Raw genomic sequence first — 15,730 nt, 5'->3', positions numbered from 1 at the left:
TCAAATAACCTACAGTGACTTCCACTGACACAGAATCAGAATGACAGCAGCACAAACTATTATTTGTGATCAAGCTCACTTAATGAAGGAATATTTAATTAAAAGTTACACCAAGCACTGCTTCCCTCTAGCACCTAGTCTTCACCCTGTTCCAAAGACAAATGTTGCTAGTTCTAAAGGGCCTTTTTGATCCCTGCATCCTAAATAATCTTGAGCAATTGATAGCCAAAGAGATACTGTAGTTCCAAAAACTTATTTCACCATATGCACTTGTGAGAAATCCCTACAAAAACAATAGTAGAAGCTAGAAGCTTGTAGTAACAGTTGCTTTGAATGAAGTGCATTGCAAAGGGCTGTCAAATACTAAAAATAAAAAAAAAAAAAATCACAAAAAAAGTCAAGTCATTCTTTTCTCTGTTTCTTAAATAATCATGGGTGTCCTGCACCAGAGTTAGAGTAGCACTGTGCTCTCAGGAATCTCAGTGCTGTTGGGTCACTGGCCAGGAAATTCCAATACTGATCTTACTTCAGCAGGAACAACTGGAGGTTTGTTATACTGGCAAACACTTGGCCAGCTTCAAGATATTAACACATCTGTCCCAACAAGATATTAACCCTTTATGCCTCTGGCAAGAACACCACAAACTGTGTGGCCTTGACCAACACAAACTATGTGCTTTGCTCTTCTTTTATACGTTGATCAAACATTGTTTATTATCTTCCACCGAATTTTGGAGAATCTGTTACCTTGTACCAGCAATTCATACGGATCTGTGTTTTGACATTGCACCCTTATCATCCAGGCAAAGAGCGATCCTTCTGCCTAATATGCCTGCCTCCCATCTCACTTCATGACAGGACCATGCATGGTATAAGCTGTACCTGCACAGCTCCTGTGGGGTCCAAGACACACTGGCCTGTGTCCTGGCAGTGCCTTTCTGCATGCAGTAGATGTGCTGAACAATGCTCTTATGAGCTGATACTGTTCACAGAAGATTTCATTCAAAAGTGTGAATTAAAAATTTTTCAGCTATGAAGAAGGTCACATGAACTGACAGCCTTGCCTGACTTTAAAATCTCTGAGAGACCACTAATAGATCTCTAATACCTCTCCTCAAATGGGACCAAAAATGCTTCTGTTTGCTTTTGGAAAGCTTTAGAAGTAGGCTGAAACCAGTAGGCTAAACCAGATTAAGTGGTGCTGACTCACATTCTGTCTACATTAGCAGATAAGTCAATGCAATAGGAACAAACAATAAGGTGGTCTTGAGGCTCTTCACATCCTTGTTCTCTTTGGTTCAGGAGGTTTGCTTCAAATTTGCCACTACATAGGGTTCAAAACTTTTGAAAAGGAAACCTGAAAACAATCAAATATAAATATATACCAATAACATTGCTGTAAATAGATGTTAATAACAAATAGATTAAGAGTCATTTAAAAACATATATATATGTATATAGCTTTTACCATTGTTGTGTGTGTTTTACCATGTGTTGTGTTTTACCATATGGCTGTGTAATATGAATATCCAGGAACCCTGTGAAATCTGGGAACTCTAAACTAAGAATGTATACAAGACAAAGAATGTGGTAGGGTTATCTTGAACCACACCTGGAAAAACATCACACAGATGCCACATCCTGAAAGAATCTTAGTCTGCATCTGAAGTAAATAAACCGTGTTATCTTGATTAGCAAATACACATGCAGACTGTTAACTACCTTGACGGGTGGTCTACAGATAAACAGGATACAAGTTAAAGAGAAAAGCAGACACTGTGGGAAAATCAGCCATTCTCAGAGCAGAGATGAAATCACCCCTAGACTGCCTCTGTGAAACTCTAAAAACACCACTCAGTTTCCCGTCTCCTTCAGCACTGGGTATGCAGAAACTGATCCCTCCGGTATCCTGATCGGTACGGCTACATATGTAAGTATTGTCCTATTATCGTTGGAAGGGAAATGCATTACTAATATTTGGTTTCATGTTCTGCTGTTCGTGCTTGGTTGGGCTGGTTATGAAGTTCAGGTGCAACACTTCGCTTCCTGCACTGCAGATCCTCTCAAGGAAGCAGCACGGTGTCCTTCCATCTCATAGAGGTGAGGTTGACACATCAATGCCTATATATTGACCATGTAATTCTTACACGCAACATACTATCTCCTTTTTGTCCACCTTCTCTCACATTATGTTCATATTTGGTGTGATCCTTCCCCTTTTAGTTACACAACCATCAGTTTCTCTAACCCACAACTATTTTCCTGGGTCAGGGGTTGCAACTTTTAAACAAAAAGTGATATTTTGATGGGTATGATATGTATCCCTTTGTTACTTCCCCTCTGAGAACTGGTGACACTAGCCTTTATTTCCCTTTTATCATTCTGGATTTTCAGCACTTGTGCCCTTGATCTATAGAGACAAGTTCCCTCTTCTTGGTTATTCCAGACTGAGAAGCATGCACTAACCCATAGCAGAGTTCTGAATTTCTGCATAACCATTTTGGTTGTTTAGTATCACTCTTCCCATGTGTCACAGGCCTGCAAGCAAGAGTGGGCCTCTTGCGTAGCACAGCCTTTATTATAGCAGGATGCAGTGGTGTGCCCTACCAGTCAGCAATCACCTGGGGTGTCTGGTGCCTGAGGCACCACACTGCAGCATTGTGTGAAAGTATAGTGATAAGAGATGAGATGACACTGCAGAAACCCTCAACTCTGGTAGTACTGCCTGGGAATATAATGATAAGAAATAAAAGCAAAACAATCATAAGGGAACATCGGAGCCTGGTTGGGTAAAAAGACAGTCAGGCTTGCGCTTGGTTTAAACTGCTGCTTTTGTGGGGAACTATAAAAGATTAACACCACCCTACACAGTCGGGTGGACCCTGCTCCAGACAGCTGTACTGAACTCAGGACTTCCCACCCAATGAGGAGGGGATGCCTGCACCCCAATTCCTCCGTGACTGATAGGACACCAAGGGGTCTGAATTTCATAAGACAGCAACTTAACTGCGAACCTGAAGCATGCGTAGAATAATATTTAGTGCCTGGCTATAGCGAATTAGGCTGAGAGATTAATCTAAGAGTGAGTAATAAATGCTTATTTGCTTGGGGCTGTGTCTCACCTAGAGTCCTTGCTCTTTTACCATCCCTCTTAAGTTAGTGAACATTCAAAAGAAGCCTTGGAGCAGCACCACCTTGGTGCAACACCACAGACAGGATGGAAACACTACTCACTGTTGGCTCCAAAAGGTAACAAAAAGGCATATCCAAACCCTGCCCATGATCACCAACCTCAGAAGAACCCTGGAGAAATGAGGAGGATTTGACAGCTGGCATTGCTTGTCCTCCCTGTCATTGCAAGAGACCTTGGACCCAGCATCTGGACACATGCATCGTGGTGCCTGGCTGCTGGTCAGACGGCTCAGGCACCCCTGCCCTGGGGCATGACCGCTGGGCAGACTCCTTGGCCACCACTCATTCTGGTGCTTGTCACTGCGAGAGTGAAACCTGTTTTGTTTCAGTTTTTATTTTATATAAAGTCACCTTCCCCTCCTATAAGGTCTTGCAAGGATATTTGCTACCTTGTTCATACAGTTTTGCACAAGTATTTCCTACATAGTAAAGTCTTTTGAAGTCAACCCAATCTTTTTACTGTCTTCAACTTAATTGGCTTTGGAGGAGCCCTTTCCCATCCTGATGACACTACCATTATTCCTACAATGTTAGTTTTAGCATATTTCTTGTGTCATCATTGCACTTTCTCCAACATTATCTTAGTAGCACTCCAGCCTAAATGCAACTTTCATGTCTAATATTCAGGTAAAAACCTGAAATTAGGGAAGAAAGCAACATCCGTTATACCAGACAAAGGAGAAGCAAGAGCACAAATCCTATTTCCTTTTTTTGGAATGTACATCATCTTTAACATATTATACAAAACACACAAATGTTAGAGCAGCCATACCACTTTTCCATGACTTACCATGCTTCTCAAGTATTTGTAATGATTTAATCTCTGACAAGGCTGATTAACAGACACCGAATTGCTACTCTGACCTTTTCCTCCGACATCCCATTGTGAGATGATCTCGTATCAAAGACTATTTGTTTCCTTGGTATTCAAGATACCAATACATTGACTTTAAGCTTTTTTAGCCTTTTCTTAAGAGTTTGAAATGGGCAAGGAAAACATGCTACTCTGCTGCACCATATCAGTGTGCCACAGTGACATCGCAAATGTACCTGTGTTGGTTTCTCTTGAGGATCGAGAAGGAATAGAGGTATAGCAGTCTATAAAATGTCCATAATAGTTCTACCTTCACATATCTGTATTTCTGATATGCTCTTTTGACCACGCTTTATGCTAGCCCAGTGTTATATATCCTTAAATATTTTTGACTGTGTTGTCCTTTGCTGTATTTACGCTAAACTGCATGAAACAGCATGTTCTCAGAAAGCCTTTCTGTTCGTGTTTGTATGTATAATGGAAATAGGCTACTAATGGAACTGAACTGCTCTTGGGATTGCTCTACTTTCTTGACTCCTATCATAAAGGGTTGGGACCTGAACAGTGATTTGCAGTGCATGCCAAGAGAAGACAACTGCAGGCAAAAAAACCCACCTGAATATAAATCTTTATAGACAGGTCTGCAAGGCTAAGATAAAAGAAGAAGATATAAAAGTAGTTTTGGAGTGCAGAATAAGATCTGAGAAAAGTGTTTGCAGTCTGAAGCAGTATAATGGAAGTGTCTACATTTTGTCAGTAGTTGCAAGATGTCTATATACAACATCAGCTAAGCTTGTTCCAGTCAACGGCTTTTGTTACCATTCCATTCTCTTAATGGTGATACATGGCTGTTTGTTTCACTACGCATTATAACTTCAATCAATAACTAATATAATTAGAGCATTTTAGACAAGGGATCTCTTTCCTGGAGACCAACTCATACCTGAGATGACTTTGATCAAACTGCAAAACTTACTCTTTAGCCCCAGAGCAGTCAAAACACTTCTTTCTGTGTATGCAACATCTGGTTAAAAGTAAATAAGTCAGTAAATAAGTAAATTAAATGAGTAGTCTTCTATGAATTCATCTAATATGCTCTGTATCTTTCTTCATTTACCTGTTGATGAAGGTATAATCTTAATTAAAATATTTTTATATCAGTTGCTGTTAAATGCTCATTTTTCCAATACCTTAAACTCTCTTGGTTCCCAGGTCAACAGAGCTAAGAATGTGCCTTCTAGATTAAAAGCATGTCCAGACCAAACTGGAGGAAGAGACAGCAAGGGCTCTCAGAGAGCAAAACAATGAAGGAAGAATGTCAGGCCTCAATTTAAGCAAAAGGAGCACTCTCATGGGCACTTCAATTGTGGCTGCCAAGGCAAGATTTTCAAAATTCCTGTCACTGGTTCCAAAAGGGAGATTATGAACATGCTTGTCATGTGGGTTCCGTACACACACACACACCCCCGCCACCCGGACATGCTTGGCAGAGTGATGCCAATCTCTCATAATTTACTGGAGCAGAGGATAGATTAGTAGGTAGACTGGTTTAATCATCTGGGACTAGGTTTTATATAATCATTGGTTGTTAAGTTTTACTATTATTATTTTTTCCCCTGGGAAAACAATATATGTGTGAGAAACTGAATCCTGGAAAGATTTGAACCTTCTGTACACAAGAAATGATGAGATCAAGACTGTTACAAGAGCACGTGTTGGATCTGTGTATTCCATTAAAAGGCTAGATTTGAACACGATTCTTAGAATCCTGTTTTAGGGCAGTAAAAGAAGTAAGCTCTGTCAAATATGTGCTTGAGAGTTTTGCAGAGGGCTGTTAAGGAGAGGAATCTAAAAGATGTTTTATAGTGGCAAAGGTTTGGATACCTAAGACATTAGTTTACCTAGTCTATATTAAGCTATTAAAAACAGATCTGCTGGCAAGCACTACAAGACCAGCCCTCTTATTTTCACCTTGTCCACTTCACTGCAGCGACTGGGATGCTATCTTACATCCATATAAAGCAGAAGGCTCAAAGATACAAGTATATGAAGGGTTAACAGAAAAACAAAACAAACAAACAAACCAACCCCACAGTCATTCATGCTATGATAACAGTAAGCCCCAGCTACTCAGTGGTAAATGTTAGTACAGCTACCTAGAAAGCAGAATGGGTATGAAAAGCACTGATGTATTGCTTTAAACATAATTGTGAGTAGAGTGAAAAACAAACCAAAAACTGAGTCACACGTCTTATGTTTCTTTTCTTTTAAGAGAGTAACCATGGGGTAGAGCAATCTGGAAGGAAGAGGAGATTATTCTTAATTTCACAGTAGAATAAAGAAAATGTTCAAATTGTATTACTGCTAAAATTCCATCAGTTCTAATGTTTAATTGCAGTGACTATTTTTACTATAGTTTCCTTAATACTTTCACATATGAATGCTTGATAATACCCACTGAATACACTGGGGGGGGGTGGAGAGAAGGGCATTATTTCCTTGTCCCTTAAAATTTTCTTTTTCTTAGATGCTCAAAATAAATAAATAATAGTCTACATTTCCTTTTTATTCTCAGGATAGATGTTCTACGGGAAGGACAGCTCCATTTACATCTTAGATAACTAATATCACGACCTACCAGTTTTTACACAAAAAGGTCTGCTTGTTGACTGAACCAGAAGATCTGAAGTTGGAAGATAAAGGGGGTTGTGTCTCTTAGGTTCCTCAAATGACTGCGCTGCTGTGCTGCTACACCAGGAGCTGTATTGTATCATGGGACCAAAAGATGACTCTGAAAGACAGAGGCAAGGACGCTGTAAGACTTTGTCATATATGTATATATGTGTATGTATGTATATAGTGAAAATATAAGCTACTTCCTTCCTTTCTGTCTATAAAAGCAGAAGCGAGTACTGTAAGCATAAATCACCATAGTCCCAATACCATCACTGTGGAAGCCTGATACCCAGTAGATAATATCAACTAAAAAGCTCTGCAGGGAAAGCAGGTCAAGGCAGCAAGGAAGGAGAATGTTGTTCCGGCCCATTCACTTTAAAAGGCTGATGTTTAATATTTCTGCCTTGTCAGCAACGTCTTCACCCTGTGCCTGCTGGACCATCACCCTTGGTGCCTGGGTGACCTCCCTGGGTGGGACAGCTGTCCCCACTGCTCTGTGGCAGGAGAACCTGCTGCAGTACCACCGGGGCACTGCTCTGGGCATAGAAGCCACCTGAATGGAGCAGGTTTTGGGGACTCCTTGATCTCCCCAGGCCAAGGTTGAATTTGTATTTTTGTGTTGTTAACGTATAAGGAGACATCCACTAGCCAAGTCCAAAAGGAAACAGGGCAAGAAAAGGTATCCTGTAAGTTTATACTCACCCTTATGAGTTCTTGCTTTTGAATGATGAAAAGATGTATATCACATACAGCTATACATCCTATCAGTGGAACTGTCTGATTAAAAAATATGACATTATCATTTACCCTTGACTTCTATTTTGTACAGCAGGTGCCATCTGTTACCAGCGTTTACTCCTGATGCTTTACATGACTTGTCAGTTATTACTGTTTGATTGGTATAAGCACAAGGGATCAGATAATGAGGCCCAACCACTTCCTGAAATTCAGCATTTAAAGAGAAAGACTTATCCATTACACACCTAGCAAACCCTTTTGCACTAGCTACATTTTCATTCTGTTCCAACCAGTGATCTCAGTTCTGCTCAGACCTATGTTCCCCACATTTGAAGCAACTGGGAAATTGCACAGATTCCAGTGCATCATCGCAAACCTTACCCACCTTCTTAAAAATCTAATTTCAGATATTAGCAAACAAGCATGAGACAGGGAGAAAACAGACACCAAGAAGAACATAGACCTTGTCTACCTGTGCGTTCTGCAATGTTCTGTCGTAAACCATAAGTATAAAGATCTTGGGGCATGTGTTGTCAGCCAGTAGTATTAAACGAGAAAGAGGCAGGCATGTTCCTGGGGTCCTGCACTTAGAAATGGGGAGAGGGTACTGAAGAAAAGTCATTTTCTATTAATCTGTCTGTGCAGTTTTATTATTAGCTGTTTGAAGCTACACAGAAAAGCAGAAGAGAAGAGGGGTGCCAGTTGTACAACCTTTCTTTCTCACACAATGTTATCTGAATTATTAATTGAGCTCGCGAATTTTTACTTTGGAAGGAATTTTAATGGTTAAAACTTAGGACCAGATGACCTATCTTTGGAGTTGCCAAGAATGGGACAGGGGAGGAACTCCTAATCAGTGTTTGGCAATGATGTTCGTCCTTCAAGCTAGGAACATCTTGGAAATACGAATATATCTAGTCAGTCAGCAAAAACCCAGTAACTAGCTCTAACCTAAAGTGAACTACCCTCATTATAATACTAAAAATCACACCCACTAGGTTGAAGACCCCTAATTGTGGGGAGACCCTTTCCCACTGGGCATGTGTAAGTGAGAATTGCAGTGTAAGCAATATGCAAATAATTTAACAACTCATATAATAGGGGCGGAACAAGAGGCAGCTTCTGGTTGAGAAAAATTGTATAAATAGAATGACAAAGAAATACTTAGTGTGCTAGCTTTGTGGATTTACCACCTAGCACCCGACTTTGCGCAACATCAAAATAAAAACAGTATCTCAACTCTGTGTGTAGATTGACTTATCGCACACCAGGTAACGAATCCCCGATTTGGGACAACAACAGCAGAAACAGTGTGATCAAATGAAGTCCTTCTCAGACAGAGAAAGAGACTGAGCCCAGAAAAAAAAATCCATCCCTGATCTTACAGGGAATTCAGTACATAGGACACTAGCTCCCAGCCCTAAATTACTTCAGTTGCTCCTATAGTAAAGTTCAGACACAATCAATAAAACTCATAGATCTTCCTCACGCTGTCAGAGGCCAGCTGTTTGATTCAAGGTGACCCAGGAACTATGGAACATGACTGAAAAATGGCTCCCCACTTTTAAGCCATTTTTACTATATGTAATAACTGTTAAAAAGCAATTAAAAGACTTACAAGTAAGAGAGTAATTCAAAAACCCAATAAACTCTGCTCTGCAATTCAGTTATTATAGTTCCATCAATTAATCTTGCAAAACTTAATTCAGCAATGGAGAATAACTATTTTAATGGGTGAATGAAATGTATTTAACTTCACCTATTACTTTTATTGTGCTCATAATAAGTATCAGGTAAATCCACTTAAGTGAGAACTGGCCAGCAAGTCAGGTCCACTTTCTAAACTGTTAAACATATTTGAAGATTTCCCATTGCTGCAGGGTAAATTAGAGAATATTTGAGTGCACTATATTTGTTTTCTCATAATTTAAGACTAAATGCAATACTTTCTCTAAGTTTTAAACACAAAACAGTGTGTCTAAATAGGTAAAGTGGCCTTGTATGTGAGAAAACTAGGCAACAGGTAATATAGCAAAGTGTGAGAGAGTCTATGGATGTGTTCTGAGTCATAGACTAGACTCTTCTGAAAAGAGTTTTGCAAAAAATCTATTCTAAAGTAACCAAAATTGACCACAAAAACAAAATGGAAAAAGGTAAGCTACATTTAGTACTTAACTTTTTTTTTCTGCAAAAGAGGAAGACACTTGAAACAGATTCTTTTCATTCCAGTTTCACTACTGTATAACTATGTACTTACATGAAGTTGTGCCTGATTTAAGCTAAAATAAATTAGACTAATTCTTATAGATCTCATAAGTGTAAATTATTCTTGAAACGAGGACACCAGCAGGATTAGGAAGAGACTGGGAATTTGAATAAAAATATCCATATTTATGTTAAAGTAAACATTTGTAAGTGATGATAAACCTTTGAGCTCTGCTGAGAAACCATCAATTGTCAGAGAAAGATAGGGAAAATATTTCCATTCAGGGCAAATTATCTGTGAATTGTTGCAAAGAGATTTCTTCCAACCTTCCTCTGTAACAATGAAAACTGACCTGCTGTCAGAGACAAGATCTTGATTAGATGGACAATTGCTTTAGCCAGTTGCTAAACGGAATAAGTACTCTGGAAACTGAGAAAGGATTTCTTTTCTTTTGAAAAGCACTGAGATGACAAGGAACAGTTAACAGTTTAGAGAAAGACAGAAAGTTTAATCACCTTGATATGATAGCAACCTTAGAGGTTATGGTCATGTTTCAGGAATAATGGCAATATCTATTAGCGAGAAAAAGGTAACTGGGGATAACAACAGGTTACTAAATGCCAGGTCACTGAAAGAAGACCAGCAGCTTGAAGAGGTGCTATAGCATGGAGTGCTGTTATGCTTGTAAAGCTGTCAAGGAACAGCAGCTGAGGGCATGATTATGATGTTAAATTTAGATAGTTTAAGATGACAAAACTGATGAAACAAAAACCAAAACAGTAATTCAGTAAAATATTATTGCTATTTCAGTTGAGAGCTGTGTCGTCAAATTCAATACTGTCAAACGTATACTCAGATAGAACTGCATAGTAACTAAGGACTTCTTTACTTTGTATATTTGGTATTCTTACACATTCATAATCCAACAGTAAACTGTCAAATATTGGGAGATTTTTGCCATATCTTACATTTTTCTGAAGACTATGCTCAGAATTTTACCTCTTCATTAAAGAAAAATAAAATTTATACCAAATTCTCAAATTTACCTAAAACCACAACTGAAAAGTAATAAAACATCACTCCTGAGCATTTTAGTAGTATTAGAGCATCCTTTGCATTCCCAGTTGCTAAGCAATGTTAAGTAGATGAGGGAAAAGTCTTTTAAAGCATCAGTTTATGGAGCCAACAATACTTTTACCTCTGAAACCATAAAAGCCAAAATACGAACAGTGATCACTTGTCTCTTTCCAAGCCTTCCTAAGTTTGCATATGTCTCTTCCAGACCCTCAAGCTTCCCAGCGCTCGCAACATCCACAGTGGGACTAAATGCACATGTTTAAAGTCCAAAGAATCACATTCTCAGAGTGACTATTTCTGTACATGGCCTTAAAAGCAGATTGGACCACTATCTCAGATCTTATACATGTCTGAAGTGAGGTGAAATAAATCCTTTCCATGTATCTGGCAAACCTGGAATTTATGGCATCAAAGATTAACACAGGTTGGAAGTGTTACATTATATTGATTAGAATAGGCTATACTTGGTAAATGAAGCATGAAAATGTAATCACAGGTGGTGGGTAGAATAAATGAAACATGTATTCTAGCAGGAAGAATAGAATGTCAAGAAGTGTTTGGCAGAAGTAGCTTAGTTACTTCCAATCAACATAGTTGCTAAGAAATTCATAAATGTCAAGTAGGAAAAACAAATATCTAACTTAGCAACCATGTTGATTGTATTGAAATAGTATTATATAACCAAACACTATAAATATTAACCAAGTTAAACGGGGATTTGGGATTCTCAGCTTTGGACATTAGTCCCTGAGACCCCGGGGCCCTGAATAAAGCACCGCATATAACTGCTTTCGTAGTTATGTGTTTCTTTACGGGCAACAGAAGGGGTCTTAGAAGATCAGGTCAGAACCTCTCTTGTTTCCATTTACGTCCACATGGAAGTCCACAGAACGTAATCCAGAAGACTGCCAAGGAACTTCAGAGAAGTATTTTTAGAGCATGGGGAAGCTAGAGACAAGTAAAGGTGTGAAGTTAGAGAAGAGTGAAATGGCATTTGTCCATGATCTATTTTAAAATGCTCAGAAGATCAAGATGACCAACCTCAATTAATTTATTAATTCAAACGCTAAGCAGTTCTCAAGACAGATAACATCAGTCCAAGAGGAATGACCCAGCAGTTGTAGCTATCCAAGGAAGTCAATCGACATATTAGTACTACAATTAATATTGTGATTAAAGTGATTAATATCACTTTGGCATATTAATAGTTTATGGTCCCTTGTCCCTCAACTGATTTGTCACTCTGAATGTTAACCCAAAAGCCACACAATTCACAAGTCCTTTGTAATTTTATAATGGGAGCAAAGCACCATCAGTTCTTGTCACATGGCAGGGGGTGGGGGAGGGGAAAACACAACAGTCTCTGAGGACTTAGGGGTCCATGATCAGTCAAAAAGCATCTCTTCTCCAGAGCTCTGTCCTCAAGCATCTGGCATCTGTTATTTCTTTCCCTGAGATATATGCTACTCTGATGTCTTCTGTAGGATAAGATACATGGTTGTTGACCAGTATCTCCCAACTGCTTTTCCTACAGCAAACGTACTAATGAAATACTCCATAGAAATTGTTTCTGCCAGGTTTTTATTTTGCTTTAAAACAGAATATTCCAGAAACTCAAAGCTTAGAAATGTATTAAGTTACTTGTATTAAAGCCTGGCACAAAAATGTTACTTTTGTCTGGCATGAATATGCAAGATGATCCATCTTTTCCTGTCTTTATGGTAAGTTTTCTTCCTCAGCAAGAAAAGTATTACAAGCTTGCCAATTTCATAGAAACACAAATCAGCCAGAAGTAGGTTTGGTGCTTATACAATTTAATCGAAGTACACAACAGGAGGGGCTAACAGGATTTTGAAGAGGAGGACAAGGACATGATATTCACAGACAGGCTGGCAGTCTCATAGCATTAAGCTTAAGCTAAGCAGAAGAAATACTGCTATGGCAAAGCAGAGAGAACAGGGGAGTGGAGACACAAAAGCAATGACTCCTGATTGATGCTGTCCTCAGGGAAGCAGTGAAGTTACAGATCATGTTTCTCTCCTTCCCACCTGCATCCATCCATCTTGGTCAGCCAGCAGAACACTTGCCTGCAATAGCCCTGAAATCACTGGTAGACTCCAGTGTTTGATAAGAATTTGGTTTATTTTAATCAAGTAAACTTAAAAAAAAATTAAAGAACAGAACTTCATTTGCAAGAATTTTCAAACAGTATCACCTTTGACAGAGTTTTCCAAATGAGGCACAAAGAGCAGAACTAAGAAATGATTTGTTACAAAGTCTTTGGTTGCAAGGGAGTTACTTTATCAAAAGCAAGTTCTCAAATTTCTCTCTTCAACAATGCTCTTCCATGTTGCTTTATAATTATATTTCTTTGTAAGAGACTTGCATTGTTCCAGTTATTCTCCCCTTCCTTCACATATCCATATGCTTTGCATACCCTTCAGATTTTAATTCATTTGAGAGTCTTGGTACTATATAAGCTATCCAATCATCCTTGACTCCTTCTTGTGCAGCTCCTAGCAGCAACCTGGTATGTCCTTTTCCCAGGAGCTGTTTATCTTGTATATGGTCTGAGCAGCATTCTCCTGCTCATCTGTTTTGCAGGAGTTAAAGACTACCCAGAAGAATTACATATGCCTCCCAGAAGTTTTCATAACTGTTACCTCTTCTGCTCACCATTCACAAACACCTGAGCAGCAGGGCATCTCAGTCAGCCAAAATTAACCACTTCAAAAACCAACCACAAGCACTTACATATTGTGCCTACACTGGCAAAATTAGGAAGCTCCCACGGACATGTCTAAGGCACAAGACTTCAGTTGTTTATTATTCAGCACTGGGAGCATATGCTCACCTGTGGCCAAGCCACTTCCTACTAACAGGAGAAACAGCACATCATGGAGCTGGCCTCATACTGGTCTGGGGAATGCAACACGAAACCCCAAGATTCCCACCACAGCCTGGAGGAAAAGCTATACATGCCACCACAGCCTGAAGCCTTCACTGAACACCAGAAGTCTTTTAAAGCTCACAGAAATTCACCTTCACCTCCATGTCACCCCTTCTCACCTCTAGCATCCTATTTACACTGTTTTGTTTCAAATTTGCTCTCTTTTTACAACATGCACAAATAAGTTGTCATTCTCACTGTGTAATGAGAATAAATAAAAGTCTTAAAGCAATACAGCCTTATTTTTTCCCCCACACCTTATTATAATTCACGAGATTTGAGTGGTTGTATAGATCAACTCCCAGCAAAAGAGTTAAGATAAACCTGAAAATCTGCAATGCAGACCACTCATGAGGGGATAGATGTCCTCTTACATATCATAATTTCAGAGGATACCATCATTTGCTGAATACAAAACAATCAATTGGCAAGTGAATCAGCAGGTGCTCACGGTCATGGAAATCAAAGTCATATTACTTATTCATATCTAGACAAAGGAATTAAGCATTACTAGCTATTTTTGTGAGTAAAGCTAAGGTAGGCATTCAAGAAAGGCAAAACTTCATTTTCATGAGGAGGGTCTACAGCACATCAGAGATCAGAAAACACCTGTAAAATAACAAAAACCAGATGAACAGTTGGAAAATGTCTGTTAAAGAGGAGACAAAGGGGGCCATAAATGTTGATTGGATCATTATGAGAGATTAAGCAAAAGGCAACTTGTGTGGGGAATGTCTGCGCAACACAAAACTGCAGAAAGGAGGCAGGGCACAGCAAGTCCCCCTGCCAAGTAGCACAGGGAGAAAAAGGTGAAAATAAAGTGAGAGAAAAGAGCTACTTCAAGAGCCCCAACTTCACTTACTCTGAAAAGATTTTGCCACAGTGACACCCCTCACTGCAACAACATGGCTCATCAGCTCTGCTCAACAAAGCCTTCACTCACTCCTTTTTGTAGTCCTGCCCTAGACCCAACTCAGTGCCCACTTCTGGGCTGTGGTCTTGGTCTTGCCTTGCTGCCCTTCACCACACCAGTCTCATCTCCTTGGCTCCCTGAGCCACTCCAGCCCTAGCTTCATACCTGAACTCTATCTGCAGTCCAAGGTTAGGCAGCTCATCACCGAGAGGTGTCCTACTGTCTCCTATGTAATAGTTAAAGACTATAAAATTTTGGCCTAAAACCCTTCTGCACAGAGCTACTTTACCTAAGTAAACTTGTAGAGTAAGTATGGACTTTACTCATCATCTAATACCCATTGCTTAAAATTCACAATATACATACTTAGCAATACTACCAAATAACCACAACTTTCAAAACTGCAGGCTTCCACATCTACCTACAAAAGGCTTAAAATTCCACAGGAGCTTCAACCCTGGTGACATTATATTGAGTCTTCAAAGCAGATGTTATTTACTCACCAATGTGATGACACTTTTTGCCAGCATATTGAGTCTCACAAGCAGAATCCTCCAGCCACCCCATGCAGCAACCTCTCAAACTTCAAGTCCTTATCTTAAGGACTAAAGCCTCTAGCATATATCTCTGATACTTGCCAATTAGCAGCAAACTGCACCATTCCTGACTCTGAGCTTCTGGCTCTGGGTATCAAAGGGACTTCAAACTGGATCTTGCCAGTCCTATGCAAGACAGATCAAGTTTGCTAGCAAGCCTTGCTTTGCTGCTTTTGATCTTCCAGGAACCTCCTGTTGTCTATCAACACCTATCCATTTCCTAAAGGCTCGTTCCACTAACAATTTGCAGCTGCTCAGACTGTAGCTGAATAGCTTCTTTTCTGTGATGCAAGTAGCCATTAACCATGGTAATAGAGAGCAGGCACAATCCTGAGTAATGCAGTGATCAGTTATTCAGACCAATTTCCACATTAATCAAATAAAATCACACAGAACACACAGCCTGCCTTCAACACTGTTATGTTCCACCCCAAATTTCATATCATCACATTTTCCTTCTCCATATTTCCTCCCCGTAGGAACTAAAGAGGTGGCAGTATGCTCTTTGATAAAATTGTGCCTACTTTGTCTCCCCACATTATACCATTTCTGAAATTGCTGGAGAGAA

Source organism: Apteryx mantelli, chromosome 1 (genome assembly GCF_036417845.1).
Source record: "Apteryx mantelli isolate bAptMan1 chromosome 1, bAptMan1.hap1, whole genome shotgun sequence".
NCBI lineage: Eukaryota > Metazoa > Chordata > Aves > Apterygiformes > Apterygidae > Apteryx > Apteryx mantelli.
Note: the sequence above shows the minus strand (reverse complement) of the source record.